Here is a 16,669-nt window from a genome sequence, read left to right as displayed (position 1 = left end):
CTAAACGTTTACAAGAAGACAAAATGTTTTTGTCTTATTTGTTCTATTCTGTAAGTAATTCTATTCTATTTCTGTTAGGAATTATTAAAAAATTATAGATGAAGTAGTTCATCAATGTTGATGGTGGGCAGAGAGCCAACAGGCATTAGAAAGACTGTAAAAAGTGCGATGCCGTATATATTACATAAAAGTTAAGGGTCTGTGTATGTTAGAGGGGTAGTTCTTCCAAAAATTCTGTCATCATTTACTTATTCTCAGATTGTTTCAAACCTATATAAATGTCTTTTTTCTGTTGAACACAAAGAAAAATATTTGGAAGAATGTCATTAACCAAACAGATCTCATCCTCCATTTACTGCCATAGTAGGGAAAATAAATACTACTGGAGTCAATAGGGGATGAGATCTGTTTGGAGGGTGAGTAAATTATGACAGAATTGAAATTTTGGGGCAAACTATCCCTTTAAGCATAAAAATTAAGGATAAAGTCATCCTTCGCTATGGCGAAGGTTTTTGGAGGAGATACGCTAGCACCCAAAATATATGGTAAAGGTGTTCCAGCAGACAACCGTTGGAGAGAAAGATTGTCCACCCCTTTAAGTCCCAGTGAACCGGAAGTTGCGATTGTTTTTACTTCTGTATTTTGACGCATTTCGAGTGAAATCGAAAAATAGTGGCCGTGGCTTTCATCTTTCTCTGCAAATTGATTGGAAGTATAAAAACAGCAGTTACATTTTTAAATGGATCTGGCAGCAGGCTCACAATTGAAGGGGAGTCAACGAATGCTCCGCCCAAGCCATCCAACATACCTCATCTAAGAGGGATAGTCACTACAGGATGGAAGTGAATTTTCAGATTTTAATTAATGAGGGCACATGATTTTTAAAAATAGAATGAACCACATTGATAAACTATTTACAATAAATGCTGCAATATGTCATGACATATGAACTTAATTAATTAAGTACATAGTGTTCAAAACTGTTCTCACCTTACCTAATGTGCAACAGTAAATGATGTAAAGGATGATTTGACTTAAGACCACCTATGAAATATTTATTACTCTGCAAGTAACTCGCAATTAATTCAAAATAATTTTATGTAAAACAGAAACGACGACAGAGAAACAAAAGTTATTGACTGCAGCTGTAATATCACCTTTAGATATCTCTTATAAATAATTAATTAAAAAATCTATTCAAAATTAGAGATCTGCCCAGAGATTAATTTTAAGACCAAACCTGGCCTGCGATCCTAACCAAGTACTATTAAATTTTAAGTCCAAACCAGACCCAAACACAACATTGTGAGTAGATGCAGACCCAGTGTTTAATACGGCAACAAAGTTATGTTAAAATGAAAACTTTACTTTACTTGAGATTCTTGGACTGACCGTCACAACATAGTTCAATATTGTTTCATTTATTTACCCTCATGTCATTTCAAACCTGTATGACTTTTTTCTGCAGAATAGAAGTTTTGGTAACCAAACAACACTGACACCCGTTGCCTTTCAATGTATGGACACAAAACCACAGACATTTTTCAAAATATCATCTTTTGTTTTCAACAGAAAAAGTGTCTCATACAGGTTTTGAAGGACGTGATTCTAATTTTGGGTGAATCATCTCTTTTATACAATGCATTATGTTGCTACTTAGTTTACAGTACAAAGAGCCCAGAATCATAAGCTCTATTTGGACCCTTTTCAAGCTCCAGCATCCAAAACCAGAACTGCATGACCCCCCTTGACTTCATGAAGGGTTCACAGGAGGCCAGTTGTGTTTCTATGTGTTATTGTAGGTCTTCATAGGTCACCCTGTTTTGGATCCAATTGATTTGAGTTCAAAAGGAACAGCCTCTCTGTGGCAGTGCTTACATTACATCACATTCTTTTCCACTTTCTGTTTTTAGACGTGCAGACAGGCCTCGCTCATTAGCACTTTTTTATTCACTGACCAGAGAGGTCGCAATAGCCTGGAAAGTCTGTTTGGAGGGGGGAAGCCAACAAGAACAAAAACAAGACTCTTTTTTTTCAAGAGAAAAGGAAGTCTGGGGCAAGTTTTCACGATAGCTATAGTAGAGTATATCTTCTTTCGTTTTTTGGGGGAAAAAGACCAATTACAGAAATGTTTTTCTCCCTGTGAAGTATTCATTTTGATATTGGTTTCATTCACCTAGTTAAAATTCTCTGTGAGTTCTATCCATGGCTAAAATGTTAGGGTTGTAATGTATGCTTTTTTTTATTTGCTGTGTTGTGCTTCATGTCTTACTGTTTTAATTTCTTCTAAAAAGTCAATGATGTGCTGTTCATTGTGACAATTTACCCCAGTACAGTGTGTCAATGTTCAATTGTCTTAGAAAAATCCCTGTAAAAACTGACAATTTGCCTCTGTATGGTTTACGTTGTGACAACTTACCCCAGAACACTGTGTCAATGTTCGATTTTCTTAAAAATATCCCTGTAAAAACTGACAACTATCCCCGGTGTTCTGTTCATTACAACTTAACACAATACCCAGTATGTGTCAATGTTCAATAGTCTTAGAAATATCCCTGTAAAAACTGTAACAACTAGCCCCGGTGAAGTGTGCTGCTCATTGTGATAATTTACCCCGGTACAGTGTGTAAATGTTCACTAGAAACTGTGACTACTAGCCCCGGTCTAATTCGACATTTAGCACATTACACTAAACTCTTTACAATTTCTTCACATGCTGCAGTGTTAAATGATTTTTGGTTCCTCTTTTTTCTTTACGACATGTAAAGTATCATTAAAAGGGAGTGTATTGCTCCTTTCTGTTTACCGCGATTATTTGTGATTAATTTTGCATGTGTCTTGGTTCAGCCTCAGGTTCGGAAAGTGTTGTGTCACTCGCGTCTGGAGTTTAGCTGGTCTGCTGGCATCTAAGTGATATCTCTGGTTTACCGCCGAAAGCTCCAAACTTTGCTTTGTGAAGGGGGGAATCTGCTTTTGTCAGTGAGATTAATATGTAGTTGGCCGGAGCTGAGTCATGGTGCTTGTTTGGGTTGGACGAGCTGTTTGGAAGCTGTCAGACCATCCTCATCTGTATTATTTTGAGGAGTGTTGCTTGAAGCAGAAGTGCTTTCTCACGGACGCAGCCCATGATGAGACTCGCCGTCTCTCAGATGTGGGGTGAAATATGAGATGGTGTAGAAGACGTGAAGACGAACGCTAAACAAGTGATGGAGTGCTTCCTATTAGGGTAAAATGGTGGATTGTTTGATTGAGGGAGACACATGTTTGAATATCGTACCCTGAGGTGAATTGATGTGCTGATGGATGCCAAATTATAAGAAGATTATGACTTTGTTTGGTTGGCTGATGTTCAAATATTTGCCCTTTAAGCTGAAGCTTGTCTTTTTTGGATGTTAAGATACTTTCTCCTATCCTATCTTAGTTTGAAAAGACAACTGTACCATCGTAAAATTGATTTCTTTCTAACATTGGATGAACCAGTGGTGTTAGTTTGGGGCGGGACTTTCTGGATTTCTGACCAATGGCATTTCAAAGTTTTAGAAGAATGGAAGATTATCAAAAAATTATTTCTTATTTATCTAATGTCATTTGGATTTTAAACATCATAAGGGTTTAATAAAAGCAGTGCCAGTGATGGCAGGATTAAGATTTTTCAATGAATTTTGGTGTATTATTTGTTTAATGTTTCTTTTGCCAATGTTGGTTTTTAATTCAGTCAAGTAAATTTACTGTCATCTTTCTAATATCTTATAAATTTGCAAGTAACTATTTTCATCATTAAAACACTAATAAAATCTTATTGTTGAACAAACCTTTCCCAAAAACGTACTTTCACGATGGAAAAATAACTTTGAAAATCCAAACTTTTTGCCAAACCTACTGGATACTGTCAAATAAGCGACATTAAAACCAACAAATAAATTTATAGCATGTCATTTTTTGAGCATTTCCTAGGAAATAATCTTTATTTTGCCCTTCTGTGTTTAACATTAAACATGTGACAGTGATTTACGAGAGACATGACTGTAACACAAACCTTTGAGTAACTATAGAGTACAGAAAGGAAAATCTGAGGTTGTATAAACACAATTTAATCTTACATATAAAAGGCTGCGTTCATTTAGAGGCAAATCCTTTCTAAACGTCTACACTGCTTTTCTAACCGACAGGTTTTTTGTTTCCAAACGTACAAAACTGAAGGCTTAGTGTGGGTAAGAGTTATAAATGATTTGCTTTGTATATTAGGGTTAAGAAACTTTATGTGTATAGAAGAGACACATGGAACTTCATATAATTGCCTCATGTGGGTTTGCGCTTTAGTGAGTTAAAAAAGATAACCAGAACATCCTGGCAAAGATCATCACGACACACTTTACATCTTTGCATAATATACACTGTTAACCATTACAAAGTGCAATACATAACATAAAAGAAACATGATTTACACAAAAGATGGTTGCTTTACACATTTTTCAAAATAAACAATTACAACAATCAAACATTATTTTCGAATAAGATAAATATTATATTTTTTTGTTTATATTTAGTTTCATTTTGTTTAAGAATTCTTTTTTTAGAAATGTTTCATATTATATTTTATAATAAGTATTTCATAGTTAATCAATTTTTTTTTATTAATTCAAATTTAATTAAAGTACAGTATTTTAGTAGCCAAGACTAGAGTCTGTGCCCATCCAGAAATAGATTTGAAAATAGACCTATCTAGAGAAATATTTTCTTGACTGAAACTGTGATGAGCCCTAACTTGACAGACACTTGGCCTTAAAACATCTAACTGCTTTTTTATAGATCTTTGATTTTGTTTTAAAAAGTCAAATTAGCAAAAATTACAAAAGGGTAAACTCAATGAACTTCATTGTACAGACGTTGCCAAGTTTGACATTCTGAACTTTGTTTTAGTTAGTATAGCTAATTCCGCAAATGTGTTTATGTTTTCATAATGCTCCTCTAGTAGTCTGTCTTTTTTGTTTAATATGAACAACATGTTTTAGCTTGCAGTCGGCCGTGTTTTTACAAGCGCGTTCTTTTAAGTTTACACAGAGATTAATCTTCTTTTCCAGTGTTATTTTAATAAGCGTCCCTGTGTTGATTGACAGTAATCGGCTTGGTAAACTATAAATGAAGCATAACATGCTGGCATTCAATATGCGATTGTTATAAGAAAGTCATGGCATGTATGAACTGCATTCTTTATGTGCATTCATGTTTACATGGTTTATTTGTTCATAACTTTTCCTTATAATATATAATATAGCTCTAGCTTTGCTTCAAGAACCAGATTTTACACTGAATGTCAAGTTAAGATCGAATAGAATTGTAAGACATACAGTAATACATTTATAAATTCAAACTGTCCAAACGATTTATTGCGATTTATTGATTCCAAAATAAATGTTTGTATTTATACGTGTATAGTTTATGTGCATGTGTGTATAAATACACATAAATATACATGTGTATATGTATAAATAAATGCACACACTAACAGCTGTATGAAAAGTATGTGCATAAATAAATATACATTTGTATTTAACAAAAAATTACATTATGCGTAAATAATACGTACATTATCAAAGATATTAATATTAACAAGATGTGTCCCTGCCATTAAAATGAATTGGGAGGAACGCAACCCTCAATATGGCCGTCCTAGTGAACCTTCGCGCAAGCGTAGTATCTTAAGCAACATGAAAATAATGTTTAAACATTATGGTACAGTTAACGTCATTTTTTAAATGTTGTTTTTAAAGGGGTCATATGACACGGCTGAAACGATTATTATGGTTTGTTTTAGATGTAATGCAATGTGTATACACGATTTAAGGTTAAAATACGCAGTATTTTCCACATACCGTGCATGTTTGTATCTCCTCTTTGGCCCACCTCTCTGAAACGTGCACATTTTTTACAAAGCTCATCGCTCTGAAAGCGAGGTGTGCTATGATTGGCCAGTTAACCAGTGCATAGTAATTGGTTGAATACTGCAAGCGTGTGGCGGAAGTGTAACGGCACTTCTCATTTTTGGAACATCAGGTATGCCCACCTTACCTGTGTATACATTTGGCCGATCTAAGTCAACCCATTCCATGTACTTACGTAGATTTGTGGGGGTGTGGTAACACGAGGCGTTTCAGGCAGATCTGGGTGAGCATTCGCTTTTAGATAGAATGCATTTTTCTCTGAAACACTTTCAACTTTTGCAATTTTATGTGTCTAATACATGCATTGGCAACTTTTAACACATCAAAGACATGTATTTGCGCCATATAACCCCTTTAAATATGTTGTTTAATTGGAATTTTATCTGGCAATTCTTGAAATATCAGTATTCACGTCTTGTTTAAATTACGTAATAACTGTCTGAAAGCTAGTTGCAAAGATGGACGCTGAGTGGCACGACTTCACTAAACGGACTTTGATATAACTCATATTTCTTAAATATGTATATACATCGACCTTTGAGAATTTATATAAACATATATATGCACATCACACAAACTTTTATTTTGGAATCGATTATAAGTCGATTTAACATAACAATTTTTTTACTATTTACTAATATGACCAAGACTGACATCGGCAAAACGACTAACTAATTTATTATCACTATTGTCTAATACTGTATTAAATTACGTTATATTATATTTGAAAACTTAAAAAAAAAACATTTGCTCAACTTGACTAGTTTATACTTACTGACCAATGAATGTTCCAAAAGATAAATAAAGTTTAATTTCATGGAATTCCTTTTCTTATTTGATAAGCATATTATTCTGCCTAGTGTATTAGATTATCTGTTCATATACGCTGTGCTTTTTGCCTGAAGCATTGTTTCTTGATCGCGAACACCGGCCTGGAGATGTTCAGGAAATGTGAGGTGGAGAGTGATAAGATTTTCTAAAGCTCTTTAAACTTGGCAGAAGTCTCAAGGTTGGAGCAAATCTCCGGCCGCAGCCAGAGACTTAGACGAACAACTCTTTCCATTTATATCACAATACATCTGAGTGATTTTTTTCTGCTGTCGAGCACTGAATGACGAAAGTTCATGACATTACACGTGCCGTGACTTCGGGGGAATTGCTAAAAGAACGACCAAAAAAGAGAGTAACAGGAAAAATAAAGCAGCAGAAGCGATTACAACCCGCATCCAATCTTCCAATCTATTTTCCGCCAAAAAAACGTCAGGGTTTGAATAGAAGCTGTTGTTTGAATTCAATTACCCATTCCTTATGTATTGTCCAAGGTTCATTGTGCACAGGCTTCCAAGTCAAGTTGTTTTAAAGGTTTGTGTGCAATAAATTCATAATTGTTATTCATATTTTTGTAGATGTCAGGTTCATAGCTCAAACTGACCACTCTACTGTTTTCTACTGTGTCTCACCCAAGCTCACGCGCCAAGTTCACACATAATGGAAAGATCTCAGGCCGCATTATCCTATGTTAATCGGTAGTAACAATGAGACATTGATGGATGTGTGCGGTCAACGGCAGGTGTTTGGATTTGTGAGTCCAAGAATTTGAAAGTTGTGGTTGTCGAAATCAAAGGGGGTCAGGGCTTGGCTAGTTAGTATGGCTGTAACTAGAACATCTGGTTTCAAGAGCATCTGTTTTGTTTGACGGCCATTCAAAAGCCTGAGTGTAATCTGACAGAATACAATTTTTAGAGCAACAGTAAAAGCAAAAAATCGTATAAATCACTTTTATATTATATGTAAATATTATAGTTCTTTGTTATTTTGGACGGTTCTTGTATTTTGAGGCATGGAATTATCTTCTGTTTTTGACATCACAGCTCAGAAGAGTCTCTAGTAAATGTCTTGGGACTTTATGTAGTGTCATTAGCCAATCTATTGCTCCAGAGTGATTCGTCATATGACCTTTATGGCCCAGATGATTGGCTGATAAAACCCTGATCAACAAAGGGTCAGCCAAATAGCTGCCGCGGAGAAAGGGAATGAATAGTGCTATGTTTGTATGATGAATCTGATTTGTAGACCATATTTGGTAATGGCGATGGTATTTTCAGTAAATGGCAATCTGTGTAGCATACTTTGTGATGCATATACTGTAATGTGTACATTTATCTGTAGTGATTAATAATCTGACCTGTAAACATTTGTTAACACCAAGTCTGAAAAGACTACTCATCTGCGTTCAACAGTTCAACAATATTTACAAACCAATTTTTCAAAACATTTCTTAATTATGCATTATAACTCTTGGAAAATGATTCAGCTTCTGTTTAAAATAATGATTAAGTCTAATATAATAAAAAGAATATTATGGTATTTATAGATTACAATAGATTTAGATCTAGAATAATATAGAAATGTTTTGTACATTACTGACCTTTATTTTTTATTTTTAGTTCCTGGTTTCTTGCCGTTGGATCCCAAAGACAACATCGATCTACAGGTAGTTTGTCTTTTCTACTTATTTCAATATGCAATTCCTCTCTGGGCAGTTTCTATTGGTTTCATATTATTTATTTTTTATTGCAATGTATCTCTTTCCTTCTCAACATCTGCAAGTCATTGTAGTGGATCTAATTTTGTGGGTTTCTGTTTGAATTTGCATTAACACAACCGACCAACCAAGTGTCCTGTTTTGACCATTTTTCTCTGTTTGCCACAGATTGCATGCATACGAGTCTGTATTGTACTTTTAATAGAAAACATTTCTGCAATTATGTGTCATTTGTATATTCGAATGTTCTTTTCGTCTGTGTATTTTCTCCAGCTGTGGTTTTTGCCTGCCATTGGATAAGTGTATGGGTTTGGCCCATTCTTGTGAGCGACACATTTTTGAGATGGTCTTAAAATTGTAGTGAAACATGTCAAAGAATTGTAACTATCTGAAAGGTGTCTAGTCTGATAACGTCGATATGTTTGTGTCAGGGTCAGGTTTGGTGTATAGGAAATCTTTTCGTGTTATGTGCATTTATTATTATAATGCATATTGTTTTATCAGCTTATCAATAAAAATGTTTAATGTTGTCGCAATGGCAAAAATAAACATTGCAAGCTCATTTGTTGAGAAAGATTTAGGAGCACATTTTTCATTAATCTGCTATAATATTGAGCTGATTTCTTCAACCCCCTAGTCGTTCGTAATCCAAACTTGTAAATGTGTTCCAAAGTGGTTGGCGTTGCCTTCAGTATTCACCACTGATGATGTAAAGATTTGGCTGTAGGCTGCTATAAGTTTACGAGGCCAATCCGTCCCAATCAATGTGCTCTCCTCTTAGCGCTTTTAAACTTTGATCCACAGAGGCGACTGTGGGGTAAGGTTGATGATCGCGGTCTGGGTCACACGAGGAGACTGACTTCTTGATTTGGAAACTTTCACTTCACACAATGCCGTGTATCGGTTTGTGGTGACGTATGTTTGATACTGGGGTCGGGGAAAAATCAAATTTTTAGATGTTTCGTCACTTGAGTCATTGGGATGTGTGTAGTTTAAAGGGACAATATTGAACAGAAAATAGAGCCAATAATCGGATGTGGAATAAAAAAAAACATTCTTGTGTCCAATCAGCCCTGTTTTCTATTTGTTTGCTTAAAATATGTAACACTGATGTACTTCGGATGTATTTCCTGTTGAAATAGGAAGATGGGGTGAACTCTAGAATGCAATTTATTCAATAAAGCGTTGTGTATGAAATGAGTTGCAATTAGTTTTGATGCGTTTTCTGTTTCAGTCAACTTTCAGTAGTTAACACGTGTAACACATTCTGTCCAGGGTTAACAGATACGGAAAGACGAAATCAAAGAGAAGCCAATATGAGAGAGAGAGACAGAATCAAGACCAAATAATCCGAACAATAACTGATGAGACAGAAACACAAATATGAACGCCCAGAAGCAGCAAAAAATAAAACGTACATCTTTCCACAAATAGAGAGGTAAGACAAATAATGGAAAGTTCTTACAAATTGTAAGCATGTTTAAACATCCAGGTTTGAATTGATCTGATTGATTTAAGGTTCCAGCACTGAAAGACGAAGTCGCATGGAGATTAGTTTAAGGTATTCGTCTTTCAGCATATGCTTTTATCTAAATCAACTTTCTGGAGGAACTTGAGGGGAAGCGTACTGCTCAAGGGTAATATGAGGAGTAGGTTGTTGAAAAAGAAACGCCCAGGTCACATTTCACTTTACCATTTACAATTATAATTAACAACCTACATTCCCCCAAAACCATGGCATTAAAATAATAATAATAATATATATATATATATATATAAAATATTGCATAAATGTACTAATGTAATCCTGTATTAAAACATTCCAGAATTTCCAGAATTGAAAGTGCAGGAATCAGGTGTCCCATGTTTGTTCAGTCCATAAATTTACATTAATGGGAAAGGCAGAAGAGTTTATTTTAGAATCATTGCTTTATTGCACTTTTTAATGACAATTTAAAATACTTTTCTAAACTTACAATTTATTTTATTAATGTAAGCCTGCAAAAATAAAAAGCATAGCTTCACATTTGAAAATGTAAATTGACTGTCTGTCTCATTATCTAATGAGATAATAAGGCAGAAAAGTTTGATTTCAGGCATTCATTTTCACTACGATTACATTTTTTACATGATCTTACTCAGTCAATATTAAAGATATAAATTATATTTTCACAGAATTTTATTTACTTTATGTAGGATTATTTTATGTATAAAACAGTAAATTACAGGAAGGTAACTCAATCGCCCCCTAAATAACATCATGAGAACATCAGAACAGTAACATCATCAGAACAAAACATTTGGGTCAGGGTTGGTGCATTTGCATAAAAAGGCTTAGAAGTACAATCCCAAATCTCAGGGCCCAGGAGCATGTATGTAAGCTCAGAATTTGAGTGGAAACTAGGATGGGGGCATATCCGCATGATCCCTGCCAGAGCAATCAGGATCAGATCTTGCACCAAGGTGATGCATTTACCCCATACGCTAAACAGGGGGGTTTGCAAGAATTTTGTCATAATTTTGAGCCACAATGTTGGAAACTGAGGGAAATAAGTCCTCTTGTTTTCGGGAGCAGTTGCCAGATATTCTCTTGCAGTAAGAGCTTACAGGGAAAGTAAAGCCATATGAAACAAATCGCATTAGCTTTTAGCAGCGACTAAAGAGAAACGCGCACACTCACACACAATTTCAGTGCATACCAATAGAAGTATATCTGTACTATTTTGAGAGGCCCTGGTCTCACACAGGCTTATAGGCCCAGAGGTAAATCTGTGATGTTTTCCAACCCTTTAGAAGAATACACTTTTGCTCCATACACACGTGCCTTTGGCTTTTGTTTGTTGCTATTTCTGCAGAACTTTGCGCCATGTGCGTTGTGCATCAAGACAACAAAGGCGGTTTGACCTGACCAGTCAGAAGACGCTGAACAAGCATATTCAACATTATGTACTGTATGTGATTTTCTGCAGCCAAGCTCTTTCAGTTAAATGCTCAACAGTGCCCTTCTTTGGAAGAGTGTTTTGTGTTGAGCGTGCAGGCAGGAAAACACCCCCAGCTTGGCGTAGCTGGTAGCAGAGCTGGTAAAAACATTTGGGGTTTAAAGCTTCATTGTTTGTGTTTCCAAACGAAAGAAAAAAGTCCTTAGCGGTCAGCCACAGACTTGGATACCAAGCAGTTTCAGCTTGTTGATTCGAAACCACTGCTCTCATCCTAACCCGTTACCCCAATATCATTGACCCAGCTTCAACAAGACGTGCTTATTCATCTGGTTCCTCTGGGGGTTCTTCTCCAGTAAACGTGGACTATGGAAACATTTTTGAGCATCTCTGGCTTGATAATTTCATCTTTTAAGCTTCTGTTACTCATGAAGAAAGTTTGTTTTTGTAATGCATTTGGGTTATAGAAGCATATTTAGGTTGATGTTAATGTTTACTATTACTCACAAGGAATGGTTAAATAGTAGGAAAGCTTACTCAGTTTTGGCACAGAACTTTTATATGATCTGTCTCTAAATCTTGGCTGTCTCGCTAATCAAATACAGTTGTTTTTTATCATTATAGTGAGGTTATAAATTTGCTTTTAAGAAGTTGGCCAGAAGAGATAAAAACCGGACCACCCTCTTGTTTCAGACGGCTCCATACCTGTGTTTTGTCAGGTACTGTATCTCATCCTACACATGGTTTTTAAAGCTGTATTTACAGTAGCACATTCCAGAATCCACTGTCTTAAAGCAAGACGGACAGCAGATACAGTGACCTTCAAACCAGTTAAACGCCAATTAGAATTCTTTGAGAATAGTAGACTGCGGTCCCGCTGAAGATGTCAGGATTTCATTGCTACTCATTCTTCATCTGAGATGAGTTTATGGTATATACCACTGTAATGTTGGGATTTGTACCTACAGTAGTATTGCTTACTCTAGAAGTGTGTAGAGGGGTCAGTTAGCACACACTGCAGTGGTGGTGGCTAATGTTGACACAGATCGAAGCCAATTTCAACAAGTTATACGGTATACCAGCAGATTTACAGTTTGTAAATAAACTCATTTGGTAAAATGTGCGCTTTATAGACCGGAACATAAATTTTTAGAAATACTCAATCCTCTCAGCTCGCAAAAACATTCTATTCCAGGGCTGTACGGTGGGAATTCTAACACGCCCACATCTACAGGCTGACATATGGGGAACATCTATCGGCGACTGTGGTGCAATTGCGGCCTGCTCACGTTCTGAGCAGCAGACTCGGACAGCTTGCTTGCGAGGAAAGGTTAATGGAGACTAGGGTTATTTAATAACCTGCCTCTGTTGTCCAAGGCTCGAGCAAAAAACCCAGAGCTATTTTTTGTAGCATGGGATTATCACAGCAATGGAAGGTGTGAGGTTGTTTATATGCCCTGACGGGCCATGACTTTGGTTTGAGGCAAAACCTGATACGTCCACATAAAAATAAAAAAATGCCACAGGCTAGCAAATGGAAAACAAAGAAAGCTCTGGCAAACGTGTAAGGCAATAAAAAAAATGGGTTTCGCAAAGTTTTGATTCATCAGCACAGTTTTCGCATTGTATGTTATGCGGTTGCTCTAAATGACATCGGACCTCAGTGTGCACAGCAGTCAGTCTCATTGAACTGCTCTGCAATGTATTGTCTGTTTGTTCAGCTGTTTAGCATATGTGTTTTGTATTGTTCCCTACTGGGTTTGGGACAGCAGACACGGATGGTCGTGTAGCAGTCAAATGTATTCTTGAGGGTAGGGGTTTCATGGCTTTGCTTTATGAAAATAACTTATTGTCTATTCTGTTTAAACCGCAATCTGTAACTTTTGTCTCTCTATCGACATATCAGTTTGAATCATAATATTATAGGTTACTTCCCTACTTTATGTGATGAAAAATAATTGAGGTCTACGGGAAGTTAAGGTTGGGACACATAACATTTTTTTGTTGTTGCTGTTGAAACAGTCTACTGTAGATTCATCGCTGGAAATTAAACTGGGATTTAACTACGATTAAACTGAAAATGTTTAACCGACACCGTACTAACACAGCATAATGTAAAAAGAAAGTTGTTAGCATGTCACACCATTTATCTGGCATGTGTACAATGTTGTTGAAATGTATATGTTATACTGATTGTGTTTGACCATTCCATGCATCAGAACAATTTGAACCTCAACGTGTGCTGAAAATACCCATTCATCAGCTCCGAACCCTATTTTTCGCGTCTGGGGTACGTCAGGGGTACATTCGTAGTCTCTGCAGCAATGAAATGGATGGTTTCAGAAGTGCCTCAACACAGGACTGACTCTGATGGCTGTTAGGCAGATGACTGATATACTGTGTGTGTAAAAGTTAAAGCGTTGAGTAGAACACAAGCCAACAGCTATAAAGCTGCCGTATATCTGGCAAGAGAGCCTGTCCTTCAATTTCTGTTGCGCTCTCACCCTCTCTCTCTTTACAGTTTTTTTCAAGAAGTATTTATAAGAGAATAAAAAGTTCATCATGCATCCATAATAAAAGTATGAAAGATGACTCACTTTTAATTATAGTACAGTGTTCCATAATAAACGTTGAGATGTAGAAATGTTTTCAGTAGCATATAACAGTGTGATTTGTTTTTCAAGATGGAAAGAGAAGTTTGCTGAATGGTTGTGTATTCTCTATTAGGAAGGCAATAAAGTATTAGGAGGCTTTCAAGATTAATTCAATTCAGTTCAAGTTTATTTATATAATGGTTTTTACAATGTACTTTGTTATGAATCACATTTACAGAAAACACATTGTAGAATATACATTGACATTGACAAGACAAAGACAAAAACATAAGACATAAACCATAAGACAAATCAAAATAAACGAGTGTCTTTAATATATTAGAAGGAATAAGCGATAAACAGCATAAAATACCTAGTCCTATTAGGCAAATAAGAAACAGGCACTAAAAATGAAAAATATATGGTAGGCCAGCAAAATGGAAATGATTGCTGGTATAATTTTACAACAGACAACCTCTGTGTGGCAACTAGTATCCAGTAAGAACCTGGAAGAAGTAATAATGTTTGATAATAATAACACTTTATAATAATAATAGAATTGAATAGGCCTCATAGACTTGCACGGCTCAGTTATCAATGCAGCTGGTTATGATACATGCTGTACAAATGCTGTGGGTGGGGGTTGGTGTTGTTTTTTGTGTTAATTTTACAGCTGAGTATTTTCATTTGCCGTAAAACAATAAATCACAGCAGGAATATCAAAGCCAGGCTTTTGACCCGAAAACACTAAACGGTTACATCATCAAATGGGCATTTGGTCATAAAGTCCCAGAAACGGTCATTAGAGAGGCCCCAACATTTTTGGACACCTATTGGTTTATTGTTGCATGCGAAAGCTGCTCTTGAGAATCGGATGAACTAGGAGGTGAGGTGATATTCTCTCTGGATCTACAGCATGTACGTTCAAAGATATTGATGAGGAAGTCCTGTTCTGGGTCACTGTAAAGAACTATAAATGAGAAAGCAACAGTGGCCCTTGAGAGATGATGATGATGATAATACCAGGATGGAGAGCATGGTAAGCTTATAAGCTCTCCACAAGATCCATACAGCGTATGTTTACTCAAGAATATTGTGTATCTGTCTCAAATCACCTTAATTGAAATCCGTTGTGAGTCAGTTTCTTGTGCTGTATATGTTTGATTTCAGTGCTGCCACCAGGGAATGGATTTCTTGAATGGAACCTGCTTTTAAAGTCACCTCAACTAAAAGCGTCGGCCAGTTGCATGAACACAAATGTTGACAGCTTACTTAGATTGTGAACAGAGCTTTTCATAATTTAATAGTTTTAAAGTAAGTTTGTTAACCAAGTTAAGAATTTCTGAGCGTTTGTTGCATTGGGAATGCCAGTTTTCAGAGGTGTTATGTACAGACAGATTTGTGGGTACAATAATATTTTACAATGGCTTTTGGGCTTGCTTTCTTTTCCCTACAGTTAAGTAGCCACTGCAGCTGAGCTTGCAGCTGGTCTTTCTGTCTGCTCAGCTCAGTCTTTGTGATACAGCCACACCTCAGCGTGAATCACTCAATTCCCAAAGCGATCCGCAAGTCTCGGGATGTCATGGAGCGATGAGCTTTTGACGTGACGGAATCCCCAGCACGACACTGTGGATGAATCACGACGTCTCAAACATGTGAACAAACAAGCCCAGATGCTCCACAATTACTTTTACCACCTATTCCCTATTTATAATGTTGTTGTTGATTGAAATCCTACAAAGATCACCCGGTGCTGATAGAGGTTGTGCAGGAAACAGAGCATTATGTCATCCAAAATAATACATCAACTGTTAGCTTGTGGTCATCAAACATTTAACGTCGTACATGGGGGATGCAAGGATTATAAACAATGCTTTTGAGACAAGCCATTATGCAGGGAGAGGGTGCTCAGTTAGCACACGTCTTTGGAATGGGATGCTTTTTAGTACATATGGAGCTATTGAAGTGTGGATTATTTCTAATATGACTCCTTTGATTTGAAGGAACACACTGAGATTTTTTTTTTTATTTCCGTTTTTGGAGAGCGAATGGGAATCGATGTGCTTTAAAACTACCTCTTTTCTCAGCATATGGAAAATAACGTATATTTTTGAAACTCAATACGTTACGAGAAGTGTGGACACGTCTTGACATCAGATATGATGTGAAGGACCCACTTCGGGCCATAAATCTGGGGCAGAAGAAGCTAACCAAAATGTCACGTAAATATGATAAAGTCATTGGATTCGTCTCTGGAATTAAGTGTGTTGTGGGATATTTGGGGAGTTCTGTGGGAAGAGAACATATTATTGAGGGATATTACGCAAGGGGAAAATTTGGAGATTCTTTCCCAAAAAGTGGAACAATGTTTGATAGTCAGACTGGGATTCAGTAAATAAAAAGTCTGGGTGGAAAATACGGACTGTTTTTGGCACCCAGTTTGTGGGTTCTATACTGAATGAACTGCAGCGTTATTCGACATGCTTATGATACGTCCGTATGGCTTTGTTTTTATTTCAAGGAGACAACGATAAATAAGAGTTGGAGGAAAAGAACGAAAATTCATGTTTTAAGACCCGCTGTTTCTTTTGCTCTGCTAATCGTACACAAGGTATTCTTGGCTTTTGATAAATACTAAATGTCATACGCATT

Source organism: Triplophysa dalaica, chromosome 24 (genome assembly GCF_015846415.1).
Source record: "Triplophysa dalaica isolate WHDGS20190420 chromosome 24, ASM1584641v1, whole genome shotgun sequence".
Taxonomy (NCBI): domain Eukaryota; kingdom Metazoa; phylum Chordata; class Actinopteri; order Cypriniformes; family Nemacheilidae; genus Triplophysa; species Triplophysa dalaica.
This window is presented reverse-complemented; position numbering follows the sequence as displayed.